Source organism: Abramis brama (genome assembly GCF_963993115.1).
Source record: "Abramis brama genome assembly, chromosome: 23".
Taxonomy (NCBI): domain Eukaryota; kingdom Metazoa; phylum Chordata; class Actinopteri; order Cypriniformes; family Leuciscidae; genus Abramis; species Abramis brama.
In genome coordinates, this window is record NC_139985.1 from 27,967,368 (window position 1) to 27,980,048 (window position 12,681).

The window sequence follows — 12,681 nt, forward strand, 5'->3', positions numbered from 1 at the left end:
GAGAGTTCTCTCTGGGAATGTGTATGCTTGTCTGCTTAACTTTGCCTGGATTGTTCTTTGGATCTGGGTTCTTTTGGACTCTGAGCTTTGTCATCTGACTCTGGAGCTCTGTGACTTGTTGCTTTAGCTCAAGAACAGCATCGGTAGAAGGCAACACACTTCTTCCAGTCGGTTTACTCTTTTGCTTGGCAAGTTGACTCTGGAGCTTGGCAACTTGTCTTTTTAATTCAGCGACCTCAGTTCCTTCTGACATTTCGTTTTGACCTAGGTCAAGAGGATTAGCAGTGACAATATGGGAGTTGGCTCTTTGCCTCTGTGCGCCTAGGTGCTGTCTCATGCGGCTTTCTTTGGAAAAGTGTTTGTTCTCCTCACTGCGCAACTGTAAGAGTAGCTCAGGGAATGGGGGTGGTCGGTTCCTTTTATGCTCAAGCTGAAGGTTTGCTATTAGTGTGTCGTCCCAACAACCCCGACAGAATTGTTTCAGAAGTTGTCGGTCAGCTTCATCAGCAGGAATACCGCCTCTTTTCATCACTTTGAGAAGGTTAGTGTGCAACCGTTGCAAGTACAAGGAAGGCTTTTCACCTGCGTTTTGCAGCGTATTCAGAAACTTTGCGAAAAGGTCATCCCCATCCTCTACGGTATCGAAAGCGGAGTCCAAGATATCGAGGTAAGCAACAGGTAAGGCTTTTGGACCTAACTGCTTGACAATTTCAGATGCTGGCGGCAGTAGGCTGTCTACGATCCTCCTAGACCGATGCAAGTCAGACAGTGAAGGGTCTTGAAGAATTAACTCTACACTGTTCCGCCAGGTGTCATAATCAACTTCGCCAGTAGGACGAGGAACTTTGCCTGAGAACACTCTTAGCCTGAACGATGCACTACTAGAGGATGAAACTCCATCACTTTTCACAATGTGCTCAACAACCATTCTTTGGACTTCAGGTGGGTTCACATCCTTTGCCTCAAGTGTGGGTGAAAAGCTTTCTGTACCCACTCTGTGAACTTTATCAGAGATTCGTCTTCCTTCTGAATTTTCAGTTCGCTTGGGTGGAAAAGGAATGTCAGATGAAGAATCAGTCGTTTGTGACGACTCAAGATCGTTTGCATAAGTCAGATTGTCAGCAACGGAGGCAGCACTTGAGTGAAGCTGCTCTTTCAAGAGATCGTCAAAAGATCTGCCACTGAGCTTTGCTATTCTCTTCAGTTCAGCAAAGTAATGGTTTGTTGCATTCTCAGTTACTGCTGACATATAGACACTTGACAGAAGCCTTATGAGATAAGCGACGTTGTGCGGGCTCTTGAAAGTGTAAGGCAACAAGGGTTTAAGAGCCACTAATGCAGAACAACTGCTGTACTCTACTATGACTTCCTTATGATAAGGCGATTTGGGATCGTCTATGGAAAGGTGTCTATGGACATGACCATACTTGTTTAGAAAATCAGTCAGATCTTCATCAAGTTCTGTATTTGTGAGTCCACTAATTATCACTGAGTTTTCAATTATGATGTTTTCAAGCTCAACTACTTCCATATTGACACTATTTGCACTACTTCAAATTGTAAAGTTATTTTCCTGGTCTCTTGTGTCTTTAAAGGTTTTTTTTTTTTTTTTTTTTACTACAATGCCCTCCTGGCTGGCTCGCCACTCAGGATCACAGCTTATCTCGGAATCTCAAAAAAAACCCTGACCTGTTTATACAAACAGCGCCATAAACATCATAGACAATTAGTATGACTTTTAAACTCAATATATATTTCATATATTAACTAAACTAAGTGGAAAATACTATTTGAGCACTTTTGTTACTCAAAGCATAACAAATCATTCTCATAAATGATATTACTCTGCTTATTTAGCATTTGTAAGGTCTTCAGCAATACAATACATTCAGTTACATCACATTACACATACCATCTGAACACTAAATGCATATAAACCCATATAAAACACTTCAGAACATGAATTAACTCATTAACACTTAATTTCAGATAATTTGATATCATATTATCATGAAACTCACCAAATCCGGGGGATTTCAATACACAATTAATCAGTCACATCGGATTCTACAGGGCTCGCAATCAGCTATCATCCACTCCAAAATCAATCAATCATCACACTAAAATGGCCCAAATAAGATTAATATAAGGGTTACAACAACATACAACTTATTATTTATGTATATTAAGCAAGGATGATTGTTATATTTGCCTTTTGATCCAGTTTGAATTCACTCGCGATCTGTGAAACTCGTGCTCTCTCTGCAATTATGCGTCTCATTACAGTGACGTCATACACAGCGCCCGTCTTATGACAAACGTCACGCTTTAATTATTATAGTTAAATTAATTATTTTAATGTTCAAGATACAGCAGAATGACTTTGGCAACACATTTTGTTACTTGTTTAAACATTTTGAGTGAGAATATAATTATTATAAATTATATTTATTTTTCTGATCAGCTCAATTTTGACCTGGGTTACACAATCAAGAAGAATAATGATGGAACAGACAAATACAAAGCAAGATATGTTGCCAAAGCTTACAGTCAAGAGAGGGGTGTGAACTATGATGAGACTTTTTCTCCAACTGCCAGTATGACAAGTATCAGAGTGTTGATACAAAAAGTAGTACAGGAAGATCATTTGATTGTTCATCAGATGGATGTAAAGACAGCATATTTACATGCACCAATAGAGTGTGACATTTATATGAAACAGCCAGAGGGTTATGAGGTAAAATCTCAAGGTAAAGCAAAACTGGTAAACTGGAAAAATCACTGTATGGACTTAAACAGTCGGGCAGGAACTGGAACCGAATGTTGCATGAGTATTTATGTGAAATCAAGTTTGTTCAAAATCCAGCTGATCATTGTGTTTACACAAAGGTTACAGAAACTGAGAAAGTTTTCATAGTCATATGGGTTGATGACTTGATTATTGCAGCCAACAATATGAATGTGCTTGATGGTGTGAAAGAGATGCTCAATGCAAAATTTAAAATGAAGGACTTGGGAAAATTGACACATTTTCTTGGCATTGATTATGAGCAAGATTTCGATTGTATTAAAATGTCACAACACGAGTATATTGAGAAAATACTTGAGAGATTTGACATGAAAAATTGTAAGTCCAGAGCTACTCCCTGCGAACAAAAACTAAATTACACTGATACTGAGGAAATGAGTGATGTCAGGAAATACAGGGAGGCAGTAGGTAGCTTAATCTACCTGGCAACATGTACAAGGCCAGACCTTAGTTTTGTAGTAAGTAAACTGTCACAGTATTTTTCTAGCCCAACCACAGAACAGTGGAACACTGTCAAACATGTTTTGAGATATTTAAAAGGGACACAAGACAAAGAACTGTGCTACAGAAAAGGTGCAAATGAGAACTTGATGCATGCATACAGCGATGCGAATTGGGCAGCTGATGTAATATAATAATAATAATAATTATGGCTGAAAAAATATTTGTATCATTATTAAATCAATATTTATATTGATTAGCTCTATAAAATCGACTGTTTTTTATATTAGATGTATTGAGGGTCATTCGTTTTGTGTGGATATATTCATGCATGCATTATATTCATTAAAATCATTAATTTTACAATTGTGAATAGCCGAGGGTAACGGTTGCTTCACGACCAATTTCAAAGTTCCTTGCGACTGACACCAGGGGGTGAAATGCGACAATCGAATGCGAATGTCGTGCGCAGTGGAAAGGCGGCTTAACGAGTGGAAATAAGGTGTGTCCCCTAAGAGCTGCGCGCGCCCTGTTGAACTGTCGGCAGTCTGTACTGTATGTGCGCCTCGAACACCCCATAAGCGGGTTGTTTCTGTTTGATGCTCATTCTTGTCCTATTTTTGTCTATCAAGTAATGCTGTGGATGGTAGAACGTGTGACAGACAGTTACACGAGTTCGATTGGGGAATAAACACAACGCGTTACAATCGTCGGACATCGAGCAAGCACAGCTAGCCTCCGAAGATGTCTAAGTTACTAATCCATCAACAAGAACGCCAGGTGCTTTTTAGCTCACACCAACGAGTGAAAGCTTGTCCGAGTGATATACAATATAAGCAATATACTTACAAGTCCAACAGCATGTGAGGACGTGTTGGGGGAAGTGAGGTAGCCTATGCCGTAAAGCAGTCGAATTTTGTAGTTCTTTTTGAGCTCGGGTTACTACCCGAAGTTTAAAAGTACGATTAAAAACGATACAGACCCCGTCAGGCTATGGCAGACGTGTCATTCAACCTATTGTAAGTCGATGTACCATCACAAGAGTCTTGGAAATATATTATGAAGGTTGAAAAGTTACCTGGTGCTGCTTTAAGATGTATAAATATTATGCTCTCATTTGTATTTGTTTTACCTGTTTTCAGTTTGTATTTTTGTGACCCAGGTCATGTGACCTAATTAGTGACTGAATGAATGCAGGTGTTTTTGTTTAAATAAAGTGTGCCAGTCAGAGAGACTGGTTGTTGTGAAACAGTATTGCGAGTGTTGTCTGTGTACTCCGCTAACACTGTCGTAAAAAACTCACTTGCGGCGGCCTCCTCCCCCTCTCTACCGCTGCTCATGTGCGTTTGTTATGATCGGAGCAAGCCAACTGTATCGTGTGGAGCTATAGCCGTTTCTCAATACCAAGTACGCAACCTTCGGACTTGAGTCCTTGGTAATTCGGACTTGACAAGTTCGACTCGGGAGAACGAACTCCCGAGGACGGGAGGACGCAAGTCCGATAATTCTGAAATGGAACAGCGGCGTACTTGATAGCGTCACTCAGCTCGCTCTGGCTACACCGGTTATCTCTTTATGTATATCTAGGCTACAAATAAAACAAAATATGTTATAAACCACCACTCTGCCTCTTTTCATTTTCATTTAAAAAAAATTTAAACATAATGGCCACACAAATGTGGTTCAGGCAAAATGTATTATCTTCACTGCATATATTTATAACAACACGAAATATAAAGCACAACCCTGACTCTTTTTGTTTTCATTTTAAAAATATGATACATAAAAAACATTATAATATTGATCATTAAAACTAACATTTAGCAAAAAGAGACAGGGTTGTGTCATTTTATTTTATTATGTACATACAGTGAAGAGAATGTAGGCAACATGTATAATAAAATATTTTATATGTTTTAAATATATAAAATAAAATGACACAACCTTTTTTGTTAAATGTCAGTTTTAATGATCAATAATAACCATTATAAAAGTATAAGTAGCCTAAAAGGTATAAGAAACTATACAATAATAAAGCAAACGATTCAGTCAAACATAAGTCAGCTCTCTAGGCTACAACGTTAAAAGTTAAATAGACTAAATAAAGCTATGAAACTTCACTTTGCCCTCAGCTTAACGTTTTGCCAGGGAACAAATTATAGATTAATGAGTCAAATAAAATAAATAAATAAATAAATCGCCCGTTAGATAATATACACAAGACGATTTATATCTCATGTTAAACCACTAGACTAGAGACATCCGAGCCAGCGGCAAACGTCAGCAGCACTAACTGAGGAAAGGCTGTTCTCGGCGGGGTACATGAGCACCGAGCGTCTGATTGCCTGGTTCTCACAACTCCGAAAACGTCAGATAACATTTTTGAAATAGGCGCTATCTTTATAAATAAACCAAAGATTTGAGCTTTAAACAACTACATTCTCGCCTGAAATACTCTTAAAACTACATTTCGTGACACATTTACAGCAGTATTTTTAAATTACGCAGGGTTTCTCCTCTGCTAATGACGCTTGCTGGTTGGTGTGAGATGCATTTTGGGATACCTGGCTGTCTCAAGTCCGCAGAAGTCACCTCTCGATGCATCCTCGGTAAAAGGGGCGGATCAAGAACACATCCGGGGATTTGAACTGGATTTGGCTAGGGCCCTGTCCCAAATGGCACACTTCATGTGCACTTTCGGTCTTGTGAACTTACAATGGCTGCTGCGTGTCTGTTAAGTCCGTGAGACCGCAGTGTGTCCCATTTCTCATTTTTAGATCTCAGAAGGGTGCTCGCGAGCGCCCCCATGTGGTCGATTTGCGCCCTTGATGCGCACTTTTGCCGAGCCCGCGCTGATGCGGGCTCCGCAGCAGACTTCTTCCCGACAGTCAAAGCGGCATTACGTCACGAAAGTGCGGACTCAGAGGAAGACCGCAAGTGCTTAGGGTTCCATTTGGGACAGGGCCTTCCGCGAAGCCCAGATAGATGCAGGCTCCACGCACTTTAACTACCCAGGAATCCTTGCGAAAAGCCAATCAGACAACGGATGGGAGGAGATTTCCCTCACTGATAATTGTTGACATGGCTGAGAAGAAAATATTACGGTTTTTATTACCTAGATGTATATTTTACTAGTTGTAACCTACAGTTTATACAAACATTATGGTCATCAAGCAGCGGTTGATGTCTCAAACGTAATAATAGTGTGTTGAATAATACGATCACATTATGATTCATTAAATAAATAGAACCGAATGCCAGGGCTTTACTGAGTCATATGTAAACATAGTATGAATATTGAAACCTGTAAATTCATCTGAAACTCATGCACATTTTCATTATGTGTTAAAATTGTAATCTTAGTTCAAATGGAACATTATGTATTATTATGTAGCTACAACTGTATACATCTTTTAAATAAGCATGATGTATCTATTGTCTAATGCCCAGGTGGCATGCACAATATCAAAATATAGAACTGTAAAATTAGGTTGTGTAGTTGACATGGAGATAAGACGTCGGAGCGCAAAAATGTGATTTCTCCTGTCCAACAACAACCAGACCGTTATTTCCAGCGTGACGATCGAGTCTGTCCCAAAAATACCTCTCAATGTGGACTCGCGCCAAGGGCCCTATAGGTCTGCACTACATGACGTCACCAAAGTGTGGACTCTGAGGAAGTCCACAAGTCCGGAGTGTGCCATTTGGGACAGGGCCCTAGATGTGAACTTTGAATTGGAACAGTACTTGGGCAGCGACTGATGACGTTTCACAAGTCCACAAGAACACAAGGGGTGCTTCTCAATTCTTATTTGTGCATCCTCTCTTCCTTTCCTCGCGTCTCAGCTCCACCCCCTGTAGGATGCGAGGAAAGGCTGCAAGGAAAAGACGCAAGGACGGAGGGATCGAATGAAAGCTTTTTTTATACATTGGAATACTTGATCATTCGAGCGTCACTTCACCGCGTCATCAGCAGCGCTCAGAGGATCTGCCCTTATGTTGTTGAAGTTTGTTTATTTAAGAAATTCATAATAAATATGAATAAAGCAAGATACCCTGTTGAAATATGTGAGATGTGTGGTTTATATAAACTCAAAATTATTGTGACCAATGTGAAGGGGGAGGAGAATTTATACGTGCGTCACGTTTTAGTCGATAAAACTCTTCCGCATAGGATACACCTGTGTATCCTCGCTCATGACTCCTCAGGAAGCCTCCTTACTCCTCGATCCTCGACTCCTCGCGGTGCAATTAGAGAATTGAGATGTCCTTCAAGATGGCTGTGCTCGATCGGTTTCCGGGTCATAGGATGGAGGACGGAGGAGAGAGGAGACGAGGAGACGAGGAGGGATATTGAGAAGTACCCAAGTACAGACAAGAACGCATATTGAGAAACTATGGAGGCAAATCAATCTCATTAATAATACACGCAACAAACATGATTCATACATGCGTAGACAATTTCACATGCATGAAAAAAAAATATATACACAAAAATCAATTCACATGCGCAAAATAAAATTATATATTCGTAAAATATATTTCACAAATGCAAAACACAATTCGTAGATATACAACTGTGCACAAAAACCTTTGAATGTTTAAAATGTACGAGTTTATCCTTGAATGTGAATGTGCAAATCGTCATTCACGTGTGTGAATCGCTTTAGGTGTGTGTGTGTGTGTGTTTGAGACTTTCCTGACAGCACAATCCTCCTACACAGATAAGTCGTACTCTTTAGCCAATCAGATTAAAGCTTATCAATCGACCAATCAGTATCCCTGGAAAGAAAAATAAAGATGTCAAACTGAAGTTATACAGGAATAATTTAGAAAGAGTTGAAAGTTTTCGTTTTTTGGGGGTGTGGTTTGATTCACGATTAACATGGAGATCACACATTAAACAAGTAGAGGATAAATGTAAAAACGTAATAAATATTATGAGGTGTCTTACAGGAGTGGAGTGGGGAGCAGACTTTAAGTCATTAAGATAGATATATATATATATGGATTATGGGAGTCAGGCATTTGGATCAGCAGCAAAATCAGTATTAGCGAGGTTGGACAATCTTTAGGCACAGGCACTGAGATTATGTCTTGGAGCCATGAGAACATCACCAGTGTGCTCATTGCAGGTAGAGGCAGGAGAAATGCCTTTGAGTCTAAGGCGGAAGCAGCTGCTTGTAAATTACTGGATTAATTTAAGGTATATAATATATTGGTAACACTTTACAATAAGGTTCATTAGTTAACATTAGTTAATGTATTAACTAACCATGAGCAATACATTTGCTGCTGTGTTTGTTAATCTTTGTTAACGTTGGTTAAAAATACAGCTGTTCATTGTTAGTTCGCAGTGCATTAACTAATGTTAACAAGATGTTAATTAAGTATTAGTAAATTGAAGTATTGAAATTAACATTTAACAAAAAAATAATAATGTAGGCTATACATGCAGTTCATTATTAGTTCATAATGTTAACTAATGAAACGTTATTGTAAAGTGTTACCAAGACATTAATACAAAGTATAAAAGAGAATAAAGAAACAACATGAATTAAGATGTTTGTGATTGCTATCCAGATGATCCAGATGTATTAGATGATTGTTATGCACTCATTAGCGTGATTGTTGTAGCTGTGAGAGCTGTCGGTACCTGCAGCTAAAATACAACAGAACAAGCGTCATTCTTCTTCATTTTTGATACGATATGGGACATCTGATTACCACAGCATTTGCTTATATCAGTAAATAGTTCATAAACTATTGCTTCAACTGATCTCTAACTTCTTTAACTTCAGTTAACACAGAAATGAACGATCAACTGCACATACCTCTGCTTAGCTATGAACTGGTCGAAAGCTGATGACGTAACATGCAGGTAGGCCCGCCCTCACGTGATACTGATTGGTCGATTGATAAGCTTTAATCTGATTGGCTAAAGAGTACGACTCATCTGTGTAGGAGGATTGTGCTGTCAGAAAAGTCTCAAAAACCATAGACATCATATATAGCGTCAAAAACACACAGGCTGCGTCCGAAACCGCATACTTCCCTACTATTTAGTATGGGAAAAAGAGTAGGCGAGCAAAAAAGTATGTACGAATCCAAAAGAGTAGGCGAGAGAATTACCTGGGTGACGTACTAATTATCGCGAGATTCGGACTTAAGTGCGTTCGAATATGCCTACTTTCCTACTATAGGCTATAGTAGGCGAAAACAGTACGTGAAGGAAGCAGTACGTTCGAAACATCAGTATTTACAAAAGAGTAGGCGAGAAGTTCCCGGATGGCTTACTGCTTCCGGCCAGATTTTCGAGTGCTCAACCGATGGATACTCTTCTATCCCAGGAGGCCACGTGAGAGGATACGTCATTATTAAACATCGCAGAGATCAGCGACGCGGGTGCTTTCAAATGTGAGTAAACACGTTCCTTGTGTTAAAATTGCATGTGTTGAACTACTGAAGAGTAAACTGTTGAATTGTTGGAGGTGTAAAGTAGTGATGGGCAGATCGAGGCTTAGTGAAATAATGAAACAGTTGAAGCAAATGTGCCATATTGTGTCGAGGCTTCGAAACAATGACACCCGTCTCAACGGTGACACCTAGTGGTCACTTGCAGGTGTTGATCTGAAACAACCTTGACAACGATTTTTTTTTATTATTATATTTTTTAAATATGTGAAGCTTGTAACCTGTAGGCTCCTCACTGTGAATTTTATTTTGGTCATGAAAAATGAATATTAATAAAAGAAATCAAGCCACAATGTCTCACTTTTTTATAGATTTTTATTTAAAAATATGAATTTCTCTGCTGTGGAAGGACTTAGCCGACTACTTTTTTTACAGATAATTTCTCCAGCCTTTGAAAAAATCCTCTCACAAGGGACACTTGTTGCTGGCATGCAAAGATATTTTTTTAGCAAGGACATACAAATGAGGAAAGATTACTGCTCTCTCTTTCCAGTAAATTAGGGGATTATGAGTTCTGGGCAAAAACGCATTGTTGAGGTATTTTTTCACTTCCACTGTGGCATCAGCTGTAGCATTGTGTATCATCTGGGTTTCACGATTACGATTATCAAAAAGTTCCAATAAACTGTCATGTGTTGATGTTGATGATGATGGGCCTGATGTTGACATTTGTGGCTCGGAATGAAAATGAAAACAGCAGTTAGTAACAAATCCTAAACTGACTGCATATGAAGTATAAATTACTTGAATCATATTATATTATATTCAGAATGAAGCTGTTTTTAACATGATTGGCAGTTGTGATTGGGACGTTAGGTTGTAGGGCTTAGGTTGACACAGGCCTATGGACTTTCTAAAAAGTGTCCCAACAGTTTGTAATTATATTTCAATTATAATTATATTTCAAACAATGCATACCTTGCTTAGATGGCCCAGCAGTGTCAGTAGCAGGCCTAGGTACAGGGGGAATGCTACCATCCTCTGCACCCTGCAAAATGGCAGGATGAGTGCCTCAAATGGCACATCATGGATGATGTATTGTTGCAGTAGGCTAGCTGCCGATCACAATACACACATCTCACTTTATTTGGGGTTTCTAAATGGAAATGCTCCCACACCACAGATGTACGGCATCTCTTCTGGGGAGCCTCCATTTTATCTATCTATATATGTATCTATCTATATGAATCTATCTATGTATATAGATATGTACCTAGATATGTATCTAGATATAATCTATCTATGTATCTATATAATCTATAATCTATGTATCTAGATATAATCTATCTATGTATCTATATAATCTATGTATCTAGATATGCATCTAGATATGTACCTAGATATGTCTAGATATAGCCTAATCTATCTATGTATCTATCTATAATCTATGTATTTATATGTATCTATAATCTATCTATATATGTATCTATCTATTAATCTAGCTGTCTATATATATATTTATATCTATGTATCTATTAATGTGTCACTATATGTATACTCTGTCTGTCTGTCTCTAGCCTATCAGTCAATGTGTTGTGTAAATTTAAATGTAAGCCTAAATAGCCTATAACTAATCAAATCGCACTATGTCACTTTATCATCAAAAATCCGCTAGCCTATCTCAAAATCTAACTCCTCTCACAAAAACCCACGAGGTCAATATGCGTTGATTTCACTTTTATACAGATGTGCGATTGTGTGGTCTGTTCCCGACCGTGTCAATCAAACGCTGATTCGGCGGACCACACCTGATGAAACACTCAGTGAAACACTTCGAGGCTTCCTTTGGCCAAAGTCACGTGACATGGGTGTTTTGAATCACGCTTCGGATCAGTGTTTCCAAACATCTGCGCTTCGGGATCTCGAAAAGCTTCGGAACGACTGTTTCGCGTCAGCCATCCCTAGTGTAAAGACGTTACACAGTATAGTATAGTTGTGATTTTGCTGTAAAAACACGTTTTATTATGTAATGTTATAGCTAACTGGGGAGCTCCAGTAAGGACACGTAAGTTAACTTGCGTCTCTAAAGTGAATTTAAAGTGAAATAAAGTAACTAAACATAAGTTATCTATTTTATTTGTCCATTAGTAAGTTAGTTGATAAATTGAGGAACATTTATGTTGGATAAAAAGTTAAAACAACCTCAACATGTAAATGTAGTGTTGAGCTCATAAATCACAGAGGTTTTGTGAATCTTGTCTGGATGTTACAGGGACAGATGAACAGATGTGTGTTTATCCAGTGGAGAGTGGCTCATGAAGGCTTTGAGTGAGTATACTACAGAAATTAATAACAACTATTTAAATCTTAAGTTGTAGTTTATTTTAATTATTGTAATTTCAAACAGAGCTATTACAGCACCTTTCTGATTCTTGATTTCTGTGCATTTGCTGCAGATCTTTTGTGGTGGAGCAGGACCTACAAGGGAAGATGATGGCGGCATTTGTGAAAAGCGTTCTTGTCTTCTAAATAATACTGAAATCAAATGACATTGTGTGGTTAAAATGACTGCTTTTGTGTTATGTTTGTGCATTTTTGTAGGATCTGAAATGTCAGCAGGCTGGTGTGAACACTGAGGATGAGGAGCCCAGAGCTGAATCCTGGAGATGGTGCCATGGACTAGTCCCTCCATCACTCCACCAGCCCTTACGAGTCCCTCCGTCACTCCACCTGCCCTTACGAGACCCTCCGTCACTCCACCTGCCCTTACGAGACCCTCCGTCACTCCACCTGCCCTTACGAGACCCTCCGTCACTCCACCTGCCCTTACGAGACCCTCCGTCACTCCACCTGCCCTTACGAGTCCCCCGTCACTCCACCTGCCCTTACGAGTCCCTCCGTCACTCCACCTGCCCTTAGGAGTCCCCCGTCACTCCACCTGCCCTTACGAGTCCCTCCGTCACTCCACCTGCCCTTAGGAGTCCCCCGTCACTCCACCTGCCCTTACGAGTCCCTCC